The 20,532-nt window shown below is 32.9% G+C and overlaps 1 pseudogene; it reads right to left on the reverse strand.

Annotated features, from left to right (window-relative positions):
* Positions 1-1,629: 1,629 nt before the first annotated feature.
* On the reverse strand, positions 1,630-16,795 carry LOC120215225 (annotated as a pseudogene).
* Between the last annotated feature and the right edge of the window lie 3,737 nt (positions 16,796-20,532).

Below are 20,532 nucleotides of genomic sequence, written 5' to 3' on the forward strand. Positions count from 1 at the left end.
CTCTTACACGGGTTCACTCGAAACCCTTTTACAACATCAAAGCTCCTCTCTTTATGCGCCTCTTTTGGGCACTTAACCGAGTCGAAAATCGTTTTCGATTCGATAAAAGACAAGAATGTTTATTTTTGGAACTCGATGATCAATGGGTATCTCAAAACTTACTCATACGTTGAAGCTTTTGATTTGTTCCGTGAAATGGGTCGTTTTAGTGTGAAATCTGATGGTTTTACATTGGCAACAGTTTCAAAAGTTGATGGGGAAATCAGGGACTTGGTAGCGGGTAAATTGGTTCATTGCCATAGTATAAAAACTAGGTTCGTTGTGGATATTGTTGTTTCGAATTATTTGATTTCGATGTACGAGAAATGTGGAGAGTTTGAAGCGATGAAGAAAGTGTTCGACGAAATGTGTGAGATAAATGTGGGGTCTTGGAATGCATTGGTTTCAGGTTATTCGAATTCAGGGGATTAGAGATTGATAACCAAGTTGTTGTTGCTGATGCAGAGCAATTGTTCGTCGGTGGTTAGGCAAATGTCGACTGATTTACTCAAGGTTTTTCGGATTAATTCGAAGCATTGTTTATCTAGTTATGATACTAAGACCACCCATATTATGTTGTTTTGAAAAATTTTCCTGAGAAGGAGGAAAACCCAGGTTTGTAAATCAAAGAAAAATTTTTTATACCAAAATTTTATGTTCACTGTTACTTTTGAAATTAATTGGTTTGAAATTATGATAAGCTGAAAACTGATTTGATGTTAAACTGGTAAAAGGACAAAGCAGTGGTTCATTTAATTTAGGGTTAGGGTTTAAGGGGTTTTTGCAACGAAGAAGAGATTGCAACCTATTTTGGGGAATTTTCAAACTCTAGTTACAAATTAAAACAAATACATTAAAATAAAAAGTAATTTAAACTTTGAGTTATTAAAATATTAATAAAATAAATTTGAGTATTAATAGATGTCATGTCATTAAAAATTAATGAAATAAATTTGAGTTATTAAAATAAGAGTAATTCTATAGTTTAATAATTAAATTAAAAAAAATAGAATTTTAGTGACTAAAATAAAAGTGAGAAGATAGTTGAGTGATGAATGGTGTAATTTACCTAAAAAAAAAATTAAAATGCCATTTGTCATTGTCGTAGGGTTCCACGTCACTTTCCGTGACGGAAATGGGTAAATATGTTAACGGTAAAAAAACATCACGTATAAAATCGAGAATTTTTAAACATTATGTATGAAATTGAAAATCGGGTATAGTTCATGTATGAATGAAATAATTAACCCTAAAACATTTAACGAACTGCTAATGAACTTATCCAGTTGAGTTAACTTTTACTCGATTCAATTCATTAAGATCTCAAGTCGAACTTTGACCAAATTTTGACCGAATCGAATTCGAACTACTCAAACACCCTAGTCATATTGTATACCTATATTATATATAATTGATATATAGCCCTATTCGATATTCATTTTCGAAAATAACTCAACTTCTCAAAACTTTCCAAGGTTTGCAGAAGGGTTAGCCAAGAATTATTGAATGGGTTGGGTCATGGGCTTAAACTTTCCAAATTTTACAGAAAGTAACCAAAAATTATTGTAGCATATCCAAAGGAGCCCACTGATCCGAAAAAGCCACGAATTATTATAAAATACAATTCACGGCAGACTTTCGTTCTATTCTTTCAGGTTTATTAAAGCTTTAGAAGAACCAGACGAAGCAAAAATAGCATAACAGTTGCTTAACTTTCAAGCGCTAATAAAATGGTAAAAATGACACAATTTACAAAGAAAGTTGATGTTGTTCACGTTAAAATGTGTCGAAGCACGGTCTATAAAACAAGGTCCTTTCTTCACCAACAAATGTGAAAGTCACTTTGGTTTCTTTACAGAGTCAGGCATGGGGAAGTACGTATTACCTTTTGAGTGGCTTGTAGAGTACAACAGTCACGTATTTGGACTCGAACCTATGGGTCAATCCAAGGGCAACAACAGACTGCGATGCCCATCCTTTCTCTATGAAAAGGTGGTTAAGTACAACATGTTGAGGCTTCGAGGACGATGCTCCATCTTGGTTATCTGAACCCAGGACGGTTAAATGTAGATGGGATGGAACTACAGCAGGCTCCTTTGCAAAAATCTTCTTCGGTTGGAAGAGCCTGACCATAACTGGAATTTGGAGATGCTGGAGCCTCAAACTCGGTTACACTATCTAGTTTTTCAGGTACATAATCCTGCAAGGAACAGTGAGAAGTCATTAAAAATACGAAAGCAATAAAAAAAACTAATCACTGAGATCTTAGTTAAGGCTAAGGGAGGAGGAAGTAATAAAATAATCATTGATATGTTTTAGACATACATGATTCAAAAGTGAGCAACAGGAAATATAAGGAGATACGATACATACATGAACATCAAGAAGATTACAAACGTTGCCCATTTCATCAGATACAAAAGGCAGATCAGGTGTATATCTCCATTCACCATCAACAATGAACTTGTAATGGTATATGCCAGATGGAAGGACCAAAAGAATAGCGTTGTCCTTACCTGCCCTCTGCAGTGTCTTCCTGCAGAAGAATAACAATAGACTATATTATATGATGTCCATGGTTGGGTTTTGGATGAAAAGAGGAACAGCAGATTTCTCATGCATGAAAATGTGACTATAGACCTACCTTGATCTCCAGTTGTCCCAAGAACCTTCCACGGCCACATCATTACCACCATAATTCCATGTAATAATGACAGGGATTCCTTTCTCGGATGGACTATCAGGAACCACAGGAGACTCATGCTGCCAAGTTTGGTTGAAAAAGGAATGACCATCAGCCCTTGGTAAGGGAGCTACAGAAACCTGAAAATGCACCCACCGATCAGTTGAAAGGCCACTACTTGGACACAACTCTCTACTTAATAGGTAAACCATCAGCATACTTCTCCCTCTCCTCACTACGCAATCCAAACAACAGACCGCGGCATACATGTCAATAAATATGGCCAAGGCCCCAAATAATTTTTAAGAAATAAAAATGACTATCTAAATGGGACAGATAACTAACAAATTAAAAGAAACTTATTGAAATAACAATTTACACAATCAGTAACTTGCAAGCAATGCAGATAATCACCCCTAAAATATATATGTGTCTAAAGCTCCACAAGAATATAAGAAGGAATTAAAAACACACATGTAAAAGGGCAACAATTCTAATGGGTAAAAACCAATGACATTGGAGATTCCAACAGCAAAGAAGATTCTGTCGAAAAGTTTAATACTTTAAAGTATCAGCATCGGTTAGTCTTCTCAAACACTATTCCTCCTCCTCACCATTTGTCATATATGCGATTAGATTAATACAAACTTAGTAACCCCTCTTAAGCGTTACACATGTGCAAACACGGTAACTTAAACAAATTTTTAAAAAAGCAATGAACTGAACCAAATCAAAGCATGTTGTGGTAAAAGGATCCTACATAAGTATTAGCTTTTAGTTTCATCTTCAATTATAAGTCACTTTTCGTCTCAAGCTTATAACAATTTCTCAAAAAGCAACAAGCTTAAACTGCTTTTAGAAAATATCAACACCCTCATTGACCAAAATTTGCAGAATTTCCCAAATATTGACCAAAATACACGCTCCAACTCCATCTACCATGTCTCATTCAATGAAAGTTGAATTATTCACAACTTCTAATTTGTTCTTCAGTTAGTTATTTCCAAATTACAACGAAAGCTCAGATCTTCCTAATTCAAAAATCTTTATTTTACTTTCAGATATTTGACTAATTTAAATTACTGAAAAATTTCAAAATCCTGAAAAGATCATTAAAAATTGAAGATGCCAACCTGAGGAGCGAACAAAAGAGGAGACCGAGAGCGGCGAGGACTCTGCGGCGGCGTATTCACCATCGAATCAGACGATGGCACGCGAACTCCAACTGCAGCGGCTCCTCGAACTACAGGGTCGCCACCATTGGATCTTCCGGATAGATCGTCGACACCGCCGTTGGCTCCGTCTTCTCTTCCGTTTGCATTCCCCATATCTTCAACTTTTCTTAATATGTAAATTGTCAAAGATATCCAAAGAGAAGACGAAATTAGATTAAAAAGAGAGCGAAGGAAGAGAAAAACTTGTTCTGGTAGTTGAATGGAGACAGTGATAAAAAGAACACTGGTTTTGGGTTTATTTACGGAGATTGACACTATAACGTGTCCGAATGCAAGTCTGCAAGTGCCGGGAAACGGTTGTTCTGATCGAAACCTTGTGCTCTCCCGTTGTTTTACTTTTTTTTTTTTTATTTGCCTTCCTTGGGCAGACACACTATTTGGATAAAATAAAGGGAAATTACGATAAAACCGTTCCTATTTTTGTCTCGTGCACTTTCTTATATATTTTTAACTTTTAAAATGACCGACGGATCAGATCAAGTAGATTTTCCGTTGAAAAGGTCATCTAATTTCTTTCTTAAATTACTAAAAGTAATAACACTGATAAATATAAATTTTAAAATGAAAACAAATTGATATGATAACTTAGGATAAGATATGCTTCTAAAGTAAAAAGCACTAGTTAAAGTGTTGATAATCTATACAGATTTTATAATTAAACACAGATGTTTTTAAAAATTATTTATGAATAATCTTTTAATTTAGTTAATTATTCACCGACGAATCTGTCTTAGTTTAGATATGGATAGAATAATGGGATATTGTTGTTGAATACGCATTTTGTCAGATGATCGTGACATGATGTGTTGAACTTATCTTCCTTTTTTACTTTTGGGCCTTTTATTCTTGTCTTTTGTCCATAACTGATGATAATAACAATAAAGTGTTGGCCTCGGGATTAAACTTGGTTAAATGCAATCAAATATTTAGTGATTACTCAATCCTTTTTTAATGACTACATTTTTATTATTATTTAAAAAAAACTTTATTTAATCATTTAAAAAATATTAACTATTGTTTAAACATATTTAAGTTATATTTCATTATCTTAAAATGAGCAGTTTCTAAATAAATAATTCTAATTTTTGATTAATTGGTACGTTTATTTAAACTCTGTAAAAATAATATATGTCAAATATACGAGCCGAGATCGAATATTGTTGAACTAGCCGAGATCGAATATTGTTGAACTGTACTCAAACTAAAATGGTAAACTCAACTCAATTCGAAAACTCACAAACTAAAAATTATTAAACTCGACTCAAACTCAAAATATATTACTAAAACTCAATTAAAATTCAAAAAGATTCAAACTCAAAAAAAAATCTCACACTCAATTGAAACTCAAGACTCGAACTCAATTTAAGCTCGATTCAAGAAGCTCGATTCAAGAAGCTCGATTCAAGAAACTCAATTCAAGAAACTCAATTCAAGCTCAACAGGTTAATTTTCTTTTGCTGAAAACCCATCCCTTTTATACACTCACTTTACCCCCTTATTCCCCAAAGAGCACCGATATGGGATATCAACTCACAAATGGATAATCCATATATTCCGAGCTTCTTTTCACTCTCATCTTTGATCTCTATTTCAAAAACAAAGCTTTCTGAGGAATAAAAAACCAAACTGGTGGTTGAATTGATTGTTCTTTTAGTTCCTATTTCAACCGGTTGAAAATGAATTGCTCTAAAGTTTGGTTTAAAAGGCTGAAACTTTTTGGTTTCCAAACTTGATAATAAACAAAAATCCAGTTTCGTTGGTTTTAATAAGCTTTTTTGGTTTCCAGTTTTCTAGTAAGTTTGGTAGTTTTGATAGTAATCTGGTTCAATATAACCTTCTGGTCTTGTTCCTTCATATATTATTCATGTGAGTAAATTTTTCTGGAACGTGTATTATATATGTTCTTTGTGTTTTCTGCCATCTTTTTGTTTGTTCCCCTGTTAGTAAAAATGTGGGAATAATGACTCGAGGACATTGGTCTCATAATCCTTGAAATTGATTCAAGTTTAGTTTGAGGAGATTCATTTTTTATTAATTCCTTAGGTGATAATCTTCTTTGGTTATCAATTTTCCCTCAGTTCTACATTTGAAACGTCCGAGAACACAGTCAAATATACCGTCAAAGAAACGGTTGCGGTCTGCACAAGCTTTCAAATAAACAAAATTAACGAATAACAAGAAAAGCAGATTCTTAACCTTGTCCCAAGAAGCTTCTGGATCTAATAACTTGGCGAATTCGGAGAAAAATGACCGTCTTCGTGTTGTTGATGCTGCTGTGCATTCAATTTACCTGATTTTGCTTCTTTCATAGTCATTTTTTTCTTCAAAAAAGCTACAAATATAGTACAAGTAAAACAAAGAATTCAGCATAAAATAAGAACTCGGATTTAGATTAATTTGAGGTTAGAATTGAATTAGGGTATCGGATGTGGAGAATATTGAAACTTTTCGAAATCCTTCAATGTCGATCTGAAAGGCAATGGATGGCCAGATGGGATGTCGTGAAGAAGAAAGACTGAAAGAGCATATTATTTTATGTTATTTAGTAAGTTTCATAAAATATTTTATTTCTTATTAGTGCTCGGCACGTGATGCAATTTTCATCTCTTTTATTAGGTAAAGTACATAAATATTCACTCAATTATATGATGTTTTTTTGTTAAGTCTCTTGAATATTTAAAATTATAAAATAGTCATCTTATTATAGGGCGACGTTTTGTTGAGTCATCGACTATTAAAAGTTAAAAAATGGTCACTCAACTATTCATTTGTTCTAAACTTATCATTATTCATTAAAAACTTATGATCGTTTGAGTTGAACGTTAATATGTTGATTGAGATATGATAAAATATGATTTTGTAATTGTTTGAGCTATGTTTTGTGGTTTGACTCTCTGTTAAATATGAGTTTAAGTTATTAATAGTAGGTTTAATCTTATATTGTTTCATCTTAATGTATGTGCATTTGTATTTCATTCGTATGCACACATGTATCGTGTAAGCACACTTTAGTTTAGGTAATAATTTAGTCCCTGTTTAGGATTGTATTCTTTAAGTAGTTGTGTATATTTATTTTGCATGTTGATATGTTTATGTATAAGTATGCGAATGATTTATTTAGGAGTCACATAACATCATTTTGTATAATTTGTATGTTAGCTTCATGTGTATAACTTAAACCCTAAACCTTAAACCTGAATTATAAACCAAAAACCCTATACCTTATATCTAAAACACTAAACCATAAACCATAAAACCTTAAACCCTAAACCCTAAACCTTATTACACAATTATAAGGGTGAGATGTCTTAGTTGTATTATAGAATTTTTAATATATTTTTAAAATTTTATAATAATCAATAATGTATTTTTAATAATGTAATTATAAAAAATCTAAAATTATAATATAACATTTTTTTCAAGCTGCTCACAAACTTTTCGAGTCGAATATCGAGTAGCTCGTTTCGGCTCGTTAAGAAATCGAGTCGAGTCCATTCGATCCCAGTATTTATCGAGCCTTGATCGAGTCGATCTCGAGTAACTCGCGATCTGTCTCGTCTCATTTACAGCCCTAATGTCAAAACACAATATTTTTTTAATTTCAATAGTTTTTTAAATAAATATGAATACATCTGACTGCATCGGCAAACGAATCACAAAAAAATAAAGCTATTCGAAGAACATCGACATATTGCAAACACAAATCGTATATTTAAATTCAATCCAAGGATCCAAAGTATCATAAAGGCAAAATTATTAAGAAATAAAAAAACAAAAAACAAAAATACACTATAATAAAATAAAGGAAAAATAATGAATACCGACAATCGACAACCAGTACCAAGACTGGTGTTGCCATCGATCACAAAAATGAAGAAGAAAAAAGATTAACGATAGATATGAAAAAAGTGAGAAAAAGATAACAAACACTAAATATATATAAATATATATATATATTAATTAAAATGCAAATAGAAACTTTTTGCATACAGAATGACTTGACTAATCTAGACTGACACGTGTCACACACCTGATTTTGGTGGGTGAATCTCTCAATAGAAACTTTTTGCATACAGAATGACTTGAACTCGAGACTGTTGAGTTAATCGATCGACGGAATCGACCAAGAGGGGGGTGAATTGATAATTAAAATTTTGGTGGAAGCTTTAACAGAAAATTGAAAAGATTTGCACATTAATTTAGAGTGGTTCGACTTTCTCAACCAAAGTCTACGTCCACTACCTTAACTATCCACACTAAGGATTTTCCACAAATTCACTAATTTTTCTTTCTTTTGAGGACAAAGAGAAACCTTATAAATCCCTCAAGAATTATACCCCAAATTCTTGAGAACACTCTCTCCCAAAGAGAACAATACAAATTTTGCAAACTTACAAGAAAATCCTCACAAAGCAAGATGTTTACAAAATTCTAGAACAAAGAAAGAACACTCAAGAATAATACAATTGAGCACAATAAGTGTTCTTGAAAGCAAAAATGAATATTGAATGAAATATGCTTGAAAATGCTCAAACTTGAGGTTTGATGCTTTCTCTTTGATTCTCTTTTGATTATTGTTGATTGTTGTTTCTTATTGTTGATCAATGGCTTCTAAGCTTGTTTAAATACACCTTCAAAAGATTATGAATGTTGGGGATGCTTAGTGGAGTCAATATAGCCATTTAAGTGTGAAAACAATTAATAAATTCAGTTGGGAGCGTCAGTGCATCGATGCATACCCATGGTGCATCAGTTTAAAATTCAAATATTTTGACCGTTGGACCCTTAGTGCATCGGTGCACTAAGAGTGCATCGATGCATCAAGTGCATTCGATGTTTCAAAATAGCCAGAGTGCATCGATGCATGGCTGGTGCATCGATGCATCAAATGCATTCGATGTTTTCATAAAATCCTCAGTGCATCGATGCATGAAATGCATTCGATATTCAATTTAATTCATGGTGCATCGATGCATGGATTGGTGCATCGGTGCATCACTTTGATAATTTGATTTTAGGCTTGATTTTGGTTCAAAATACTTTATGAAAATTGTTTCGAAAATAGTTTAAGTATAAAACACAATTTTACACATTTAGTAAGGTTTGAATTTGAACTTGAAAGGCTTGGAGTAATAATTTGATATTCGATTAATTAAATCGAATATACTTAGAAAATCATTTGTAAAATCTTAAAATTCATTTAAACTTAATTTGTTATATCGAAACACAAAAATGTTTTCAACAATCTCCCACTTTTTGATATAACAAAGCATTTGTGTTATTTTAATATTTTCTAAAAATTTGAAATCAATTTTGAAAAATTACTCCCCCTTACTATAACACTTCTCCCTTTTAACACTTAATATTTCTTCCCCTTTTTGTTAAATCAAACAGATTTAAAAACCAATTTAAACAAGGTTTTGAAAAACATAGCAATTGAATATATATATATATATATATATATATATATAGCTTAAGCTGCTAAGATCACAATCAAAAGAGAGATTAGCCATTAGTTTCAGAAACAATATTCATAATTAAATGTGAAGTGGCATAATTGGTCATAATGAAACTAGTATGTAAATGATGCAAAAATAAAATTGAGCTCATAATGAAAATTCAAACCAAATATATATAAATATTAAGTTAAAAAATCCATAAAACAACAAATAAGTTCAAAGCATCCAACAACCATCAAATTTAAACATCCAGAAACATCAAAATCAATCCAAGTTTGAAAATCCAAGAAAACATATCAAGGAAACAAATTCACTCCATCGGAGGATCGGGAGGAGGAGGATAATGAGCTCGAACTTCAAGAGTGAGCGCGTTCATACGTTCACGTATCTCTCGCTGAAACTCAGTAATCTGAGACTCCATGGAGGTAAATCTTAGATCAAACGACTCCAAGAAGGATCGAAAATATGGTGGCATTTGATCTTCTTGTCGTGCCGGTTCCGGTGCAGGCTCATTGTCTGGAACATGATCGTTGATATTTGCATAAGTTGTTGAAACTCAGGATCATCGTCAGCAGCCGATGTCGGAGGAGGAGGAGGAGCACGAGAAGAGCTAGGAGCAGCTCGTGAAGAGCTAGCTCCCGGGGTTTGCTTACTGGGTCGAAATACCCAAAGACCGGTTTCCTCGTCTTGTTTTCAATCCGCTTTCTTCAAGGAAGTAAGATTGATTTGGTTTTGGAGTGGGATAGGATTGTCGAGAGAGACGTCTAGACCAAGTTTGATAAAGAGGTTACTAAGAAGACATCCATAAACTAATGTTTCGACATGTTTTGAAGGAATAATGATTATGACATCAACTAGTTGACTGAAGATAATGTGGGGTAGATTAATTTTGATCTTATTCTTGAGACAGTGCATCCGCCACAAATCCCTAATACGAAGAGTGGAGTACCTACCTCCGGATGGTCTAAACCACCAAGAGATCACCAGATGAAGAAAACGATCGTGATGAGATCGTAGAGTAGTAACACTAGCGTTTGGAACATAGGGATAATCTATAGTTTCATTCTCATTATATAACCCATCATCATCTAATCCAAAACGTGAAGCTATAATCACGGGGTCAATATTAATATATTGGCCTAAAATATATGATCTAATGGCTATAGTCCCACATTGAGTTTCGTTTTGAATACATATCGCATTGGAATAGAAAATACGAACTAACTGTTGATAAACGATAGGTTTGTGCTGAAACATTTTATCAAACTTCCAAGCTTTAAGAATCGGAAGGTATTCAAAGTCAATATCTATCATAGCTTGAAGAGAAGGAATACGCTCTTCCCGGATTCTATAAGTTTGAAAAGAATTTATGTACCTAGAGTACAATTCATCTCTACGACGCTCAGGCATGTTAAAACAAGATCCTAATAGAGATGAAGGTGGAGGAGGAATGGGATTAGGAGGTTGGTTTGAACGAGAACGACTCGATGAAGTTCTAGGACGTTTGGGATTATGCTTTAAAAACAATGTAGTGTCAACCTTCCCTTTTGAAAAACCTTTCTCAATTAAAAAGTTTGACAATCTTTCATACCAAGCTCTAGGAGCTTGTTTTAAACCATAAATTGCTTTTGTCAATTTAAGAACATGATTTGGAAATTTTAAATCTTCAAAACCTGGAGGTTGTTCCACATACACTTCTTCTTTTATAAAACCATTTAAAAATGCACTTTTAACATCCATTTGAAATAATTTAAATTCATGAAAACATGCAAATGCTAATAACATTCTAATTACTTCCATCCTAGCTACGGGAGCGTATGTTTCATTATAATTTATGCCCTCTTCTTGAGTATAGCCTTGAGCAACAAGTCTAGCCTTGTTTCTCACTATATTACCACTTTCATCAAGCTTATTCCTAAACACCCATCTAGTACCTACAATAGATTTATTACTAGGCCTTTCAACTAATGTCCATACTTTACTTCTCTCAAATTGATTTAACTCTTCTTGCATAGCCATAATCCAATGTTCATCTTTTAATGTTTCTTTAATATTCTTAGACTCTATGCATGAGATAAATGCAACATAATTACAAATATTTCTAAGAGAAGATCGAGTTGTTACCCCTTTTGATGGATCACCTATAATCTCACCATCCTTTACATAGTTGTACTCTCTTGGGTAAGATACTTCCCTTTCTTCAATGGTTGAATTCTCGAGAGGATCTTGAGTTTCCTCATCTTTCGTTTCTTTCTTTGATGATGGTTCTCCAACGTCATGTTTAACGTCATTTATGTTTATAATACCTACATCATCATTCAAACAAGAATCCTTCCTCGGAAGGGGATTATCATCGAAAACAACATGTATAGACTCTTCTACAACTAAAGTTCTTTTATAATACTCGATAGCTTTAGAATTTAAGGAATAACCCAGAAAAATTCCTTCATCACGTTTAGCATCAAATTTGCCAAGATTGTCTTTACCGTTGTTTAAAACAAAACCTTTACATCCAAAAGGATGAAAATTTCTAATGTTAGGCTTTTTATTTTTGAAAATTTCATATGGATTTTCTTTAAGATTGACCTAATCATTGCTCGATTTACAACGTAACAAGCGGTATTTGTGGCTTCCACCCAAAAATATTTTGGCAAATTATTTTCACAAAGCATGGTTATAGCCATTTCTTCTAAAGTTCGATTTTTCCTCTCAACAACTCTATTTTGTTGAAGGGTTCTAGGTGCTGAAAAATTATGGCTAATACCATTAGAATTACAAAAATCAGTAAATCCAAGATTTTCAAATTCAGTTCCATGATCACTCCTAACACTAGTTATAGAGTAACCTTTTTCGTTTTGGATTACTTTTGAAAACGTGATGAATTTTTCTAATGCTTCATCTTTAGTAATTAAGAATAGAACCCAAGTATATCTAGAATAGTCATCTACCAAGACAAATGCATATTGTTTTCCACCCAAGCTAGTAGTCCTAGTTGGCCCAAAAAGATCTATATGGATCAATTGTAATACTCTACTAGTTGATACATCATTAATGGATTTAAAAGAAATTTGCTTTTGTTTTCCTTTAGCACAAGCATCACAAATTTTATCATTATCAAATTTAAGCTTAGGCAACCCTCGAACTAAATTTCCTTGAATTAGCCGTTGCAAAACACTCATACTAGCATGTCATAGTCTCCTATGCCATAACCAACTATCATGCTCATCCTTAGCAACTAGGCATAAATTAGTCATATCAATAGAGTCTAAATGCACCATGTATATGTTTCTTATTCTATGACCAACAAGCATAATTCGATTAGATGTAATGTCAATAACTTTACAACCTTGAGTTTCAAACATGATATTGAATCCTTTATCACATAATTGACTAATACTTAAGAGATTATGCTTTAATCTATTCACATATAAAACATTTTTAATTTGTATGGAAGAGGTATTACCTATAGTACTTATACCTTCGATGTGACCTTTTGAATTATCACCAAAAGTCACTTCTCCTCCTTTTTTGGCGTTAAGCTCTATGAACCAGTTTTTGTCTCTGGTCATGTGTCTTGAGCATCCACTATCAAGGTACCATGAGTTTGAATTTCTTTCCCGTGCCTTGTAGCGATTCTCCTTTTCCTACAAACATAGATTAATTTCTAATTTTTGGTACCCAAATTCTTTTGGGTCCATATTCATTATTTTCCAAAATCCTAGTCCCCTTAGGTATCCATTTGTGTAGGATATCTTTATCTTTAGTAGTAATGAGTCCTTTAGGAACCCATATACTTCTAACGATTTTTCCAGTAGAGGTTCTTCGGGGACCTCTATGATTGTAGTTTTTAAAAAATTTTCTAACAAAGTTGGATTTTGAATTTTCTCCATTTTCAAAACGTTTTGTTCCATCTTTATCAAAAGAAGTTTTAAGATCATCAATTTTCTTTTGATGATCATCATTGACCTTTGAAAGTAAATTTTGCAAATCCAAATTTTTCTTTTCAAACTCTTCTAGTTTGATTTACAAATCTTTGATTTTACTTTCAAGATCGTTGTTGGTTTTGGATATGAGTTTATTTTCATTTTTCAATTTTAAAACATCATTTTTATATTTTAAAAACAATTTCTCATAATCCGAAGCCAACCCATTATATTCCTCTAATAGCTCATCATAAGATAAATCATCAAATTCAGATGAGTTAGAGGTTACCTTAGAATCTTCCCCGAATGCCATCAAGCACAAGTTTGCTACTTCTTGTTCCTCTTCATCGGAACCCTCTTCATCACTCCATGTAGCCACATGAGCCTTGTGCTTATTTTTTATTGACCATTTTTTCAATTGGGGCAATCATATTTGACATGCCCCGACTTTTTGCATTCATAGCAAATGATAGGGTCCTTATCTTTTGGTTCATTTTTTAGGCCTTCATTTCGTTTGAATTTTTTTCCTCGGTAAGGTCTCATCATTTTTCTGAACCGTTTGGCAAACAATGCCATTTCCTCATCATCTTCATCCGAATCACTCTCATCTTTTATGAATTTGAGAGCAACTCTAATGTTTTTCTTCTTCTCATTCTCCTTTGGTGTCTCGTCAATCTTATCAAGGTCCACCTCATCTTCAAGCATCATTTCATGAGTGAGGAGGGAACCGATTAACTCTTCAGGAGTTAAGGACTTTAGGTTCTTAGCCTCGATGATTACAGTCTTCTTGGATTGCCATGATTTTGGAAGTGAGTAAACTAACTTCCTCACAAGCTTTTCGTTTGAGACCATTGACAATCGTTGAGAATCTATCCATCATAGCTTTTATATCTTCATTTGGTTTCATCCTGAAATTTTCATAGCTATGTGTTAGAAGACTAATTTTAGATTCTTTTACCTCGTCGGTGCCTTCATGAGTGACTTGTAGTTTATCCCATATTTCTTTGGCGGTTGTACAAGATGAAACTCTTTCATATTCATCTGGTCTAAGAGCACAAAATATGATATGGATTACTTTGGAATTGAGTTGGAACATTCTTGTAACACCCCCAACCCGTATCCGACCCGGATACGAGTCCGAAGTGTCACATTGACTTTTCAAACATTTATTCGTATAAAATAGTGAGTAATTTAAAAACTTTGATAACATTTAACTCATTCAAAACGTTTACAAAATATATCAGAGTTCATACAATTTATATCTTTAGACTACATGCCAACTACACTCTATAACCAGTACATATATTTTCTGATCTGACATTTGGTAAGGAGAACTGACCTGTCTTGCTCCGCATTACTCTTTACTCTTCTCGAAACCTACGTGTGAAACAATCACACGCTAAGTCGAAGACTTAGTGAGGCATAAAAACTTATAAGGTAAACTGTACTAATAATCATACCTAAACAATTCTTACTATCATTTCATACTTTTACATGTAACGAATATATGCATACATATATGTCCTTATCATTCATATATCTTATCTCATGTTCCTATGATCTCTTATGTCCATATCATATAACATATACCATAACCAATTGCACATACACATACCATGTCATGTAAACCATATATATATATATATTATTATAAAACACGTACACTCAATCAATTATATTATCATCTTCATTTCTTTCTTATTTTATCACTATCATTGATTCCTTTCATCATATAGTCTTATAAGTTACCATTTGTACAATCAATATAACACATGAAATTCCACAAGGGAACAAACATGTTATCCTATCACTTTATTAATATTATCTATTTAATAGCCCATGATACTCATGTGAGAACTAAAGATATGCGAGTACATAGAGGTTGTGCACTAATGCTGTCACCACAGCTCATATAATTGCACCGAAGTGCCACGTAGAATTGCACCGGAGTGCCGCGTAGAATTGCACCGGAGTGCCGCGTAGAATTGCACCGTAGTGCCATATAATAATGTCCCGAAGGACCACATATCACTCCTTAAGAATCATATACATATACTAGGGATCAAGTATGTGTCTCACCAGACTTCACACAGTTCCAAAGAATACATATATATCCCGAAGGACCACATATCACTCATTAAGAATCATATACATATACTAGGGATCAAGTATGTGTCTCACCAGACTTCACACATGTTCCAAAGAATACATATATATCCCGAAGGACCACATAGACCCTCGAATCTTGGCATGCCAACTATACCCTAGCTCTCATGACACATAACATGGGCATTATCTTTATATCCTTTTACATATTCATATAACCATATCATATATCATATAAGCTCATGGTTTCATCATATATACATGTAATCACGTAGTTTCTTTCATGTAATTCATGTCACTTTTCATATGAATTCATATTCATATGTCACATAGGATTCACCCTCATGTATCACATATACTTTCTCTTTCATATGGCTCATAACATTTCTCATGTGTTCCTATGACATGTAACTTATTGTCATCTTATCATGTTACCACATAGACATATCATCTTACAATACATACAAAACATATCAATACCTATATTCACATATACCTATCACTTCATTATCCTTATTATTATTCTTATCATTACCATTAATCCCTTTTACTTACCATATTCATATCAATAACATATACCCATGCACACATATAATCATAACAAATACATCTTCTATGAATTCATGTTTTTCACTATTGGAAATAGACTTATCACAAGTCTTATTTTCCCTTGAACCTCATATACTAGAGAATGTGCACTCACCTTAGCTTTGCTTTGATTCAATTATAATCCTTCAATGATCCGGAACGGGATCACGTTCTACATCTACATCATCATACATAGATCTATATAGTATTAACTAATATACTCTAATGGTTCACTCTTTAGACCAAGAGAAAAGTCAATTTCATCTTTTAATGAAGGTATGCATTGATGCACTACTGAGCATCGGTGCATAAAATGTATTCGATGTTGTATTATTACTGGGTTGCATCGATGCATACCTTATGCATCGATGCACTAATTGCATTCGATGTTTCCTTATTAATGGGATGCATCGATGCACTACTTATGCATCGATGCACAATTGCATTCGATGTATTTATTTTAAAAGAGTGCATCGATGCACTACCAATGCATCGATGCACCTTCAAACAATTTCTGGGTTTTAATATTGATGCATCGGTGCACTATGAATATGCATCGATGCACTCTGCCAAACCTCTTTTTGAACCCGAAAATCCTTCTTTTGGATTAAATCCTTCATATTTCCACCCCTTTCATATTCCTAACTTTCATATACATAATAAACTCATTAATATTCACTTATCTCATCTTTAACCTTAATATCCTCTCCTCTTTAAGAATTTCAAGAATCATACCCTATTTTCCACATGTTTCAAATCCAATTCTAACACTTAATACTTCTTAATTAAGCTGATGGCAAGTCAAATCCAACTTTAGAACTTCAAAAACCTTTCTATAACAAAAGTTCATTTATAAACCCTTAATAGAAATTCCTTTCTAATTCTATCTCTTTGGTGTTTTAAACTTATAAGCTTTCCTTAAGCTTATAACCCTCAAAGACTCAAATCCAACTTAAAACTTCAAGAAATCAAAAGCTAAATCAAACTACCTTTGCTCTTGGCTTCCACGTGAAGAAGAAGAAGAAAGGAGAAGAGAATTCTGGAGAATTCTCTCCCTTTCCACGTGTATATAATTCCATTTTTTCCTTAAATGATCAAATGACCCTTTTACCCTTTATTTCCTTTAATAATTACTAAATAACCTTCATCATATATATCCAATAATCATTGAACTATTTCATTCTTCTACTTTAGTCATCAAATTCTGAAACTTTACAATTTGGTTACTAATCCATAATTTGGGATGTTACAATTCTTGTCTCTCATTCACTCCACAATCTTGGATGAGTGAGAGGCTTGATATATCCATATTCTACAACATTCCATGCTCCAATGTCACTTGCTTGAATTAAATACATCATCCTATTCTTCCAATAGACATAGTTAGCTCCATTGAAGAAAGGAGGCTTGTTGACGGGCATTGAATCGAGACCGGAGTCGACAATTGAAGTAGAGGCCATTGATAACTTGACAATCGATGAAACTCTTCCCGAATCGACTCAAGAGATGATTAAACCTTCAAATGAGTGAGACTCTGATACCAATTGTTGAGTTAATCGATCGACGGAATCGGCCAAGAGGGGGGTGAATTGGCAATTAAAATTTTGGTGGAAGCTTTTGCTGAAAATTGAAAAGATTTGCACATCGATTTATAGTGGTTCAACTTTCTCAACCAAAGTTTACGTCCACTACCTTAGCTATCCACACTAAGGATTTTCCACAAATTCACTAATTTGTCTTTCTTTTGAGGACAAAGAGTAGCCTTACAAATCCCTCAAGAATTATACCCCAAATTCTTGAGAACACTCTCTCCCAAAGAGAACAATACAATTTTGCAAATTACAAGAAAATCCTCACAATGCAAGATGTTGCATAATTCTAGAACAAAGAATGAACTCAAGAATAATACAATTGAGCACAATAAATGTTCTTGAAAGCAAAAATGAATATTGAATGAAATAGGCTTGAAAATGCTCAAACTTGAGGTTTGATGCTTTCTCTTTGATTCTCTCTTGATTCTTGTTGATTGTTGTTTCTTATTGTTGATCAATGGCTTCTAAGCTTGTTTATATACACCTTCAAATGATTCTGAATGTTGAGGATGATTAGTGGAGTCAATATAGCTGTTTAAGTGTGAAAACAATTAATAAATTCAGTTGGGAGCGTCAGTGCATCGATGCATCAGTGTAAAATTCAAATATTTAGACCGTTGGACCCTTAGTGCATCGGTGCACTAAGAGTGCATCGATGCATCAAGTGCATTCGATGTTTCAAAATAGCCAGAGTGCATCGATACATGGTTGGTGCATCGATGCATCAAATGCATTCGATGTTTTCATAAAATCCTCAGTGCATCGATGCATGGATTGGTGCATCGGGGATCACTTTGATAAATGATTTTAGGCTTGATTTGGTTCAAAATACTTTATGAAAATTGTTTCAAAAATAGTTAAGTATAAAACATAATTTTACACATTAGTAAGGTTTGAAAATAGCTTGGAGAGTGATCGATAATTTGAATATACATCATGTATCAAATTCATCTTATGTTTTCAAAACAAAAATGTTTTTCAACGATGCAAGGATTCTGCTCGGGGCATCACTTTGATAAATTGATTTTAGGCTTGATTTTGGTTCAAAATACTTTATGAAAATTGTTTCAAAAATAGTTTAAGTATAAAACATAATTTTACACATTTAGTAAGGTTTGAATTTGAACTTGAAAGACTTGGAGTAATAATTTGATATTCGATTAATTAAATCGAATATACTTAGAAAATCATTTGTAAAATCTTAAAATTCATTTAAACTTAATTTGTTATATCGAAACACAAAAATGTTTTCAACAGAGACATTGCTTAAGCGATATCTAGCTACTTAACACTTGAATCAACTTCTGTCAACTATTAATAAATATTATTAATACTAGTATAAAATAATATTTAATAATATTTTGTTAATTAATTTTATTATAATTTTAATTCAAAATATTTCAGTAATTATGAATATTTATTCATATGAGAAATTTAAGAGTTTAAATTAAAAATAAATCAAAAAATAATTAAAAGAACACGAATTAAAGAAATAATTATAAATTAATTTCAAAATTTTAAAAGTTAAATTAAAGCATATTATAGAAACAGAAAAAGTATTTGACATTTTTATAGAAAAATGGAAAATTTTTATTTAAAACAAAACAAATATACAAAATAATGTTTTTATTAACCTAATGATGATCACAAAATAATATTAATTCCTAATACTCTAAATTATTTGATAAAGAACACTCAATCATCATATACTTATTTATATTCGAACTTATGATCCCTAAAAATAATAATAATTATTTTAATTAGAGATAAATTAATTCGTATTACTAAACAAGGCGATTTTCCCCAAAACTCACCTTTTCGTTATATATTTACCTGTCAGACACCCTTTCACATATATTTCTCGATCTAACACTCTTTGAAGAAAAACACGATCCATGCACCGCACCTTACACCACGTGTTGAAAGTCGAGGCCTATGTACCGTGGCGTGTAAAGGGCCGGATGTTAATTTCGTAAATTATTTTAAAATGGTGCATAATATGTAATTAGTTTCTGTTAGTGTGATTTTGTTGAGTTAATCGATCGATGGAATTTCCCAAGAGGGAGGTGAATTGGCAATTAAAATTTTGGTGGAAGCTTTTGCAGAAAATTGAAAGTAATTGCACAGTGATTTAGAGTGGTTCGACTTTCTCAATCAAAGTCTACGTCCACTACCTTAACTATCCACACTAAGGATTTTCCGACAAATTCACTAATTGTTAATTTTTTGAGGCCAAAGAGATAACCTTACAACTCCCTCAAGAATATACCCCAATTCTTGAGAACACTCTTTCTCAAAGAGAAGATTACAAATTTGCAAACTTTCAAGGAAATCCTCACAAGGTAGATTGTTTGCACAATTCTAGAACAAAGAAAAGAATACTAAAAAATGAATACAATTGAGTACAAGTAGTGTTCTTGAAAGAAAAATAAATATTGAATGAAAAATAGGCTTGAAATGCTCAAACTTGAGTTTGATGCTTTCTTTGATTCTCTCTTGATTCTAGTTGATTGTTGTTTCTTGTTGTTGATCAATGACTTCTAAGCTTGTTTAAATACACCTTCAAATGATTCTTAATGTTGGGGATGCTTAGTGGAGTCAATAGAGTCGTTTAAGTGTGAAAACAATTAATAAATTCAGTTGGGAGCGTCAGTGCATCGATGCATACCCATGGTGCATCGGTGCATCAGTGTAAAATTCAAATATTTTTGACCGTTGGACCCTTAGTGCATCGGTCCAATAAGAGTGCATCGGTGCACTAAGAGTGCATCGGTGTATCAAGTGCATTTGATGTTTCAAAATAGCCAGAGTGCATCGATGTATGGCTGGTGCATCGATGCATCAAATGCATTCAATGTTTTCATAAAATCCTCAGTGCATCGATGCATGGTACGTGCATCGATGCAT

The sequence above is a fragment of the Hibiscus syriacus genome, unplaced genomic scaffold, assembly GCF_006381635.1.
Source record: "Hibiscus syriacus cultivar Baekdansim isolate YM2019G1 unplaced genomic scaffold, ASM638163v2 tig00000764_pilon, whole genome shotgun sequence".
Classification (NCBI taxonomy): Eukaryota; Viridiplantae; Streptophyta; class Magnoliopsida; order Malvales; family Malvaceae; genus Hibiscus; species Hibiscus syriacus.